Raw genomic sequence first — 9,306 nt, 5'->3', positions numbered from 1 at the left:
TGGCAAACAAGAAAACATGAGAAAAATATACAACTGACGCCTTTCAAGTGTGCTTACTGTGAATGATTTCTCTAGTGCACAAGCGATGGGATCATGTGATTCTAGTGGAGGAAGCAAAATTTGTGTGCTGGATTGATCTTCAGTGCATACAGATGAGTGATGAGGAGCCTTGGGTGTTTCGAAAACTTTCTGATCAGAAGTGGAACTAACCTCAGGACAACAAAGGTGTGACATAACCATTAGCTCAGGCTGAAGTGCCTCGACAGCCTTGGGGGTTTCCACTTTGTCAATAGATAAATCATCAGAGACTAGTATCTTAGATAGATTAACAACGAGTGAATCAACATCGTGATTAGATGAAGAAGTCTAGATATCACGACAACCATGATCAAAAAATCCAAGATGTTTGTCGGCATCCTCATGATTTGATGAATCATACAAAGGGGTAGATGAGAAGCAAGAATGTTCACCCTCTACGTTTCCCGAAAAAGTAGATGAAAGATCAAGTGGATTTTTAATGAAGAATTTTTCCTCTCTGTTGTTAAATGATGTACTGACATTTGGTACATTCTGTGAATGATTGGAAGTAGATGCATCCATGGATAGACTAACACAGGGACAATCAGATATAACATAATCACCAACGATGTCAGGAAAAAGTGGAGGAGGCATGGATAGAAGGAGGTCATCCTTCACCGTGGATCATGCTCAGATGCTCGGTCATACTCTTCGTGGATGACAACGTAGGTTGGTTGTGCAACAACAACTCTGTCGATGGCTTGATCCTCATTCACAACAGGTGTAGAGTCCGGAATGAAAGAACACAAGACAATGCAATCTGGAGGATCAATACAACGCGGAGACGGAGGTTGATGTAACAAGTGTGTATGACAACCCATGGGCTTCCCAACCAAATTTGTGCATATATTGAGAGTAGTGAGGGTGGCAGCATATGACAGTTTAAAAGACGTGTGCACATGTTCTCCCACATCACTTTGTGGTGGTGGAGTTGTTTGATGAGGGGAAGGCGGACAGTCACTTGTGACAGCGAATGTATCCACTTGTGATTGTGCAACCCCATCACCGAATGCTGAGCGAGGTTAGAACTTCAACTTCATCTTGGAACAAAGTGATTTGGTAAGGAAATAGTCAAATCTGTCCATGAGATATTGTAATTTCATTTGATTTTTCAAAGCTTCAAACACGAATAGACGGAAGTGCTGCGAAAAATCCATAGGCGATTCATGCAGGGCCTTCCGTTGTTTTAACAATTTTTTATCAAGTGCTTCAGGATCAAAATGGTGAAAAACATATTCAATTAGATCACTAAACTACTTGAATGAGTGCACAAAGTTATGAGGTAGTATGCTACACCATCGCAACGCGTGGTCGCCAAGTGTGTGTGTGAGCAAAAAACATAACTCGGTTTCATTAAAACCTTCCACGTTCTCCATGAGCGCACGGAAGTCATCTAAGTTCTCAGGCCAGGCCACTTCACCTTCACCATCATACGTGATTTGTGACAAGTCATCCCAGAACTCCCTCTTTACGTGAAATATATGTCTGTTGGACAGACATTTCAGAGGGTGAACTGTAACAAACTCCATGATAGATGTGCGAAGATTCAACACAGATTTTGAGAACTCAGATTGTCATCTAGCCCTCCTTCTAGCACCAAAATTTTGACAGTGATGGACCCACCAACAATAGGGGATATCCCCGGTATGAAGTCCTAACTAGACCTCACACCGTTTGGTGTAGAGTCCCATTCGGTATGATGGCCTGATTGACATTCTCTTAAAGATATGCCTTAGCTCTTGCTTGTCAGCACATGAGAGTGGTTTGCTTTGTTTAAGAACATCGAGGTTTGTGTGCCTGATAAGTTCTAGCATTTGCTACTTGTGTCAATTTTCTTTCACCACAAAGAGAGAGGGTGGAAGCGAGTCTCTAGTCGAAAGGGAGGAAGTCCCAACTTTGTTAGAGACACACAACACAACAGGACATGCACAACTTCCGAAGGAGTAGTCCATATGGATGTGGCAATCACAACACACAAGGGAAGATAGCACGTACAACACCAAGCGGGACAATCCGCACGAGTGAGACGGTCATTATAAAAAGTTTACGTGAAAGGTTTTGTCTAATGTCCGGGAAGGTAACCAACACGGGCAGTACGACATGAACAACTTATACAAGAAATTTTCATAAATATATGTATTAGAACAACTAAATGAGTTCAATTGATTAACACAGGTTAAAGCAACATGTATTACAAGTGTTCAAGGTTAATATTACAAATAGTTACAACACATGTGAAAACGTGTTGTCCTGTTAGAAGTCTTCTGAATTAAGTGAAAGTTCTAAGGCTCACCGATACACCATACATCACTAACCCTGTAGGCGGGGCATTGGAGCCACTACTCACTCCTCAAAGAAAATTTTACAGACTCTCAAGGCTATGTGGGAGGAGACAAGGTGCAAAAATCCTTTGCATGTACAAATGAGGGGGTATTTATAGCCAATGGTAAAACTGGACCTTGTGACTGTTTGACTTCCCTCATGACTATTTGACTTATTTAAATCTTCAGCTTTACATGGCTCTTCTTATGACATGTGGGTATTTTGTTCTTCCACATTACATTACATTGAGTTACACAATATGGCCCATAGTAGTGATGTGGACGACATCACTCATGACACTACTCGACATGATAGTACTGGTATGTTCATGTTGCTGCTGGTTTGCATGTCGAACTGTAGTGCTACTGAGTGATGGATGTCGTCTTGGTGTATCATAGCTTCACCTCGGCACGGCGAGGTGTGTAGAGTCTTCGATGCTCATTGGGGTTCGCTCGATGTCGTATGTGCACGTTGTTCCTTGCTTGTACTTTGGCATGCTTGACATGTCCGTCCATTTGTGAAAATATATCCTCGCATGTTCGTCCGTTCGTCTATTGGCGAACACATCTTCACATGGTTGTCCGTTCATGAACAAATCTCCTCTCATGCATTGTTTGTTCATCCATTCGTGAACACATATTTTTGCATGTACTCTCCTTGTTCATCCCATCTGTTGTTGTGTCATGTCTACTCATGTACGTGTATCTATGATCACTCATGACGATATGACATGAAATCCATAAACCTCCCAGTCTACCTTGATGCATGATCGTTCATTTTTCGGATGCAAGTGACTAGGAGAGAGGACAAGGCTGCGAAACTGCACAGGGAAATTTTTAATCTGGGATGCGAGCTTGGGCACTGCTGATGAAAATTGCATAGAGGTTAGTGTAATTTTTGGAGGGAAGCAGTGTGGGCAGCTGAGGGCCTCGGTAGCAAAAACTTCGCAATTCCTGGAGGGAGCTGGCTGCGGGCTTCAGGAGGCTTGACAGCACAAACTATGTGGTTCCTAAAGGGAGCTGGTAGTGGGATGGCTTGGCAACAAAAACTGCACAATTCTTAGAGGGAGCTGGTAGCGGGTTGCGGGGTTGCTGGAGACAAAAATTGCACAATTGCTGGGAGGCTAACCTACTGAACACCTCTGCGCAGTTTCTGAGTTGAGGGGATGCTGGGTTGCTGAGGAGTTTGCTCAAATCTGCGTAATTTTCTGGGTGAGCAGCCAACCTACTGATTGCGTGGCTGGCTGGAAAAACTGCACAATTCTTGGAGGGAGACAGGGATGGGCACTTGGTGTCTGTTTGGCCTATCTGCGCAGTTTCCTCAGTTAGAAAAGTGAGGCAGGTTTGCAGCTTCTATACAATTTTTTAGGGGAGTGAGTCCCAAGGTCACTACTGGGTCAAACTCTCTGATTGACCAGCATGAGGGTTGGTTGATCAGCTTGCGGGCAACGCATATTGAAATGGCTTATTGGACACTTCTACGTTGTTCTGGGTGACAGTCAGTCGAGTTGATTACAGGGTGAAGGTACAACTGTTAGATGGTGATCCAGTTGTCAGAACTTCAACAAAATGACTAAGTGTGTGAGTGAGTGAATTTGTGCATACACGACCTTGAAAACACACAATCAACATAACTTGACGACAAGACACCTCAGACCATTAAGACAACATATACTCAACATCACTGACCGATGGTGCAAGCGACAAGCATGACGCTTGTGATAGATTGTAGAACGACCACGACGACACTTGCGCGACAGTGCATACAACAGTGCATACAACATTGTGTGTGAGTGTGATAGATGTGTACATGGAAAACACAACCTTCAACATCACCAAATGAGGTCGCAAGCATGACATAGCAATGAACATTCAGAAGACGACAGTTGGTCGAACAAGTGAAAAATAAGCAAGACATGTAGAAGAAACACATGAGATGACTTTTAGTGTTTGCACACTTGCATGTTACTGAGGACTGGATGATATGACAATGACAAGTAGTCCTGCAAACTCAATTAAGAGTTGTACTTTGGAAGATGTTCTTTACTTACCATACTTACCCTCAAGATGATCATGCATCCGATAGAGTTTACATGCGGTCCTAATATTTTCCATTACTCGGTTCCTCGGTCCTTCTCCTCAACTCCTTGGAAGCGATTTTAGAATGTCACCTTTTCCTGTAGTCACTGAGAGGTAGATCTGCACAATTTCAACGGATAATGACTACTGTTAGAATGAAGCCTCGGGAGGCCCATTTGCATAGTTTCTACATGCAAGAGTGAAAAGACAACTTGGACACCACTACGCAATTTTGACGCTCAAAGCACTGCTGCGGAATGAGGGTCCTGGGAAGACACCTCTGCGCAATTTATGAGTGCAGTGTAGCTGGATTGCTCTGCACATATCTGGAGAGCAGTGCTGGCTGGCGCCTTTGTGGGCTACAGGGCTTTAGCAGGCAAGGGATGTTGGTGTCTCTGCGTACTACAGGGTTTTAGCAGGTAAGGGAGGAATCTTGATGGTTGCAAAAGCAAAGCACACAATTCTGGGAAGCTGGATGAGGCTAGGTTGCTTGGGAAAATGGCTACTTGTGAGATGAGTGAAACATATGCAAACATTGGTAGGAATCGACTGTGATCGCACATGGACACTTTGTGACACAACGTACACCATCCAGAATACATAAGACATCCTTTGTTTGGTGCAACAACCTTTGTAATGTGAGTGCGTGAGGTGAGTGTGAAACATGTCTATGCGATGACCTCTCATATCATACAATTCCTTTGAAACAAGACAACATTCCCTTCGTATGACAAACAACAACCCCTATGTCCAAATATGACACATGTTGTATGAAGATGAGAACATGGACAACTCTTAAGATCAAGGAGGGGGCTTGAAATCATCAGCTCACCAATAAGCGACCAAGGATAATCGATCGCAATATCCGAGTTAGGCTTCTAAATTTACTTATAAACCAAAATTTTAGAGGGTGGTTGTAACTGCTACAACAAAACTAATAATTAGTAAATCAAATAACCAATAAGATAAAAAGATTCCCATTACTTGTCATCTCCACCGAATTCACAAAGAATTTAGAATTAACATATAAAACAATGGGGAGAGTTCCCATTCCTCCTCATCTCCTCTAATTTCACAAAGGAGAGTTTAGAACAACATTTAAAACACTCTGAAATTAAAGAGCATGAGAAGCATTCCTATAAACTAGCTAGTACAAAGGAGGCCACGAATGAAGACAACTTAGCACTGGGAGCTCTCCTTAGACGTCTTCGTTTTATCTATGTGGTATGTACACCTCTTATTAGGATTGTTTAACATTGGGACTCGTTTTGTATTTTTTTTAAACAATTTTATTAAAAAAATTAACGAATCGTTTGAGCTAATCTTTAAAATATTTTATTATGAAAAAATATCAGTATATTAGTAAATTTTAAATTCAAAATATGTTAGTATATTTAAATATGTCATGATGTTGTTGATAGTCAATAACCTTTCAATGAGAAGCCATGGATATGATTGATTATGCCTTGATGTTGTTGGTTGGGCTTAAAGTTAAAGAGTTTCATAAATTTAAAGAATGGATCATAAAAGTGTATTAAATATATGAGGTTTTATTCAATGAATTTATGTTTATTTATGTATATTAAACAATATTCTTAATTTCATTATATATTAGAAAATACTTCTAAAATCACATTAGTTAATGTTGTGCGGATATGAACCCAATTTACCTTTTCAATTAAGAAAACCTCTACTTTCACTAATACTATATGTATCTATTTTTTCTGTTAAACGCACATGGGAGCAAGAACAATATGAAAGATAAATCATGAGAGTACAATTTTTATTAACAAGAGATATACATTTATAGTACAATATGTGACCGTTGGGTTTCACATCCCAAGGTCTCTTGGACTCCTTTTGTCCATTCAGCTTCCACACTAACCCATTGAGGATTAGGTGTCCAACATTCCCCCCCTTAATCCGAAGGGTTATGTATGAGTCCAAGAAGAGAGTTGTAATACAAAATGTGCAAAAATGCATGGCAGCACTAGGCTGAATGTGCTCTCTGAAATGTTGGTATAAAGGGTGGTGGTTTAAGGATGACCACCAACACTGGAACGCTTAGTGCAGTTCCCAGAACTCTTCCAAAACTGGCAAGAAACTGAAGTCTTCTGCTAGAGGAAGTGATCCTATTATTTTAAAGAGGGAAACCTTCAACCCTGAAAGGGAGGCCTCACCTCGCATAAAAGGGAGAACTTCAACCTGAAAAGGGAAGTCTCAGCCTGTGATGGTTTAAGGATGACCAACAACTCTGGAATGCTTAATGCAATTCCTGGAACTCTTCCAAAACTGGCAAGAAGCTGGAGTCTTCTGTTAGAGGAAGTGTTCTCAATTGTGTTCCTGGAATTCTTCCAAAACTGGCAAGAAGCTGAAGTCTTCTGCTAGAGGAAGTGTCCCAGATTGCCAACTGAAGGCATGTTCAGGGGCATCTTTGTTTCTGGCTACAACTCTGAAACTGGTGTGGTAGGTTGTGGCTCAGGCTCGCTTGATGTGGCTTTGAAGCTTGTAGATGACCATCATTTCCCCCCCTGTCAGATACAAGGTGAGATGATGGAGAAAACTCAACTGCAAGACTGTTCAATACTCTAGAACAAGTCCTGACATGTGATTGGAATATCTTCTTGGCTGTTGATGCCCATTGCCAAGAAGCGATCCATCCAAGATGAATCTTTGTTCTTGTAGGACGTTTGTTTTTGAAGCATCTGTGTGAAGGATGGCTATTTTTATGACAATGCTTACATGGATAAAGATCAAAACAGTGATCTTTCAGATGGCCAACTCGATCACAGTGTTGGCATTTCACAATCTGTTGTTGGTGTTGTTGCTGTGGAAGAGGGGCAGAATCTGGAACAGCTGGAGGTGAACTATCATGAGGACCAGCTGAACTATCATGAATGAATCCAACACTCTAAAACTGAATGGGCTTGGTGTAGTCTGGAATATGAAAGTACAAGTCCTTGTCATATCCAAGACCAGTTCTGTGCTTGTTGTGGACACGCTGTTCCCAAGGTCTGATGATGGGCTTGGGAAGTGCACACTGAGTTTCTGTATCTGCATGTACAACTGCTGCTTTATTTGAATGAACGGTAACATTATTGACTTGCTGTTTATGGGTTGCAGTCTCAATGTTCTGAACATAAACATGTTCAGAATGACTCCTCTGTTTTAATTCTTCTTGCTGTAGCTGAGATTCAAGCTGCAAAAAATCAATCTTTTCCTGTGCATATTGTAAAGATTTTTGAATATCTCTGAGAGTGCTTTTGTTGACTTTAACTGTACTTCCATCAGTAGATAAGATTAGAGTGCTTAATAACTCTAATAATCCATGATTTTTCTCCATTATTCAGACAATGTATTTGTAAAAACAATCAAATGACGAAAAATGCACTCCCCCCTTCCTTTTTTTTTTTTTTAGTTTTAGCCTCCAATGCACATTCCTTTAGATATCAGTCCACCCTTATAAGCATGAGTACAATAATGTTTAGTACTTATTTATTTGCTTCACACAGAGATATAACTAAAAAATAGCGATATCTGGAAACATAAGAGAAAACGGTACTGAAATATAGAACCTCGGTAGAAGTTTCAACTGTATAAGATGAAGATTTCCCACTTTTGCAATACCCAGAAATTGTACCCAAGAGCAACCTTTTCCTCTGACATTGTACAGTAGTGGTTTCAACCACCTGAGTATGACAAGCTCGGTCTTCTGCAATTTTATGCCAATACGAGCTCCTGAATTCCACAAGGAACCCCCAAAGACAAACTCCCACAAGCCTTCAAACCGAACTCAGTCTCAGTTTATTCTGTCCTGGGACTTACGACGACAATGAGCTCCCAATTGCTATGTATAGTAGCTCAACAATCTTCTGTCACCCTGTGAGCACACATTCAGCCAGACTTCCACAATTTGACATTGAGTGATATCGACTTCAACAAGAGGGGATAAATACCAACGCTTAGTGGCCAATGCCTCTGGTCGCATGAACCTCTGCATGCAACAGAAATTCGCTCCAGAACAATTATTATCTTGGTATATCAGGTGCTCAATATACAGTTCGATTTCCACCAACTATGCAAATTGGGTTCGATTGCCTGTTGGTTCAACATATATGTTGAGATTAGGACTAAGGGAAATATTTGCAAAAAATTACACTCTTTGAAGCTTGTAATGTGACTTGATCAACTATGAACAGTCATGAATTCAACCACGCTTTCTCTTATACCCAATTTCCACATCATTTTCTCATTCCGCCTTTTCACTGCATGAGAACATAAGCGACCTCTTCATACGCAGCACTATCCAATTATTGTAAACTTTGAATTGCAATGATTGTGAGGACTGCCTTTGGGCCTCTGAACTTCGCTGGATTTCGTTTTACAGCAAGGAAGTATTAGCAGAAGAGAGAGCCGGACGAAAGCTGGGAGGATTGAGAGTTTTGAACTCTTATCGGATCAATCAGGACTCCACCTACAAGTATTATGAAGTGATACTGGTTGACGAGGCACACAAGGTAATACGAAATGATCCTCGAATCAACTGGATCTGTAATGCAGTTCACAAGCACAGGGAGCTTCGTGGACTTACATCAGAAGGAAAGAAGTATAGGGGTCTCCGAGGGCGGGGCCATCTGTACCACAAGGCTCATGCTATATGGAAAAGAAACAATACTCTATCTCTCCGGCGTTTTAATCAACAGCAGTATTGAAAAAGAAACTATATTCGTATAACAGCGTTAAAAAATATGAAACTGATACCAGGTCAGATACCAGTGTTCAAGCAGCATTCAATACCTCATTCAAATGGAAACCATATAAATGTCGA

General features: G+C 41.1%; 1 pseudogene; it reads left to right on the top strand.

The window, feature by feature from the left end:
- The first annotated feature begins 4,735 nt into the window (after positions 1-4,735).
- On the top strand, positions 4,736-9,190 carry LOC149226701 (large ribosomal subunit protein eL15y pseudogene; annotated as a pseudogene).
- The last annotated feature ends 116 nt before the right edge of the window (positions 9,191-9,306 follow it).

Source organism: Pinus tabuliformis, chromosome J (genome assembly GCF_031772625.1).
Source record: "Pinus tabuliformis cultivar Carrire ecotype Pingquan chromosome J, CPIR1, whole genome shotgun sequence".
Classification (NCBI taxonomy): Eukaryota; Viridiplantae; Streptophyta; class Pinopsida; order Pinales; family Pinaceae; genus Pinus; species Pinus tabuliformis.
The sequence above is the reverse complement of the archived record's forward strand: the minus strand, read 5'-3'. Positions and strand labels throughout refer to the sequence as shown.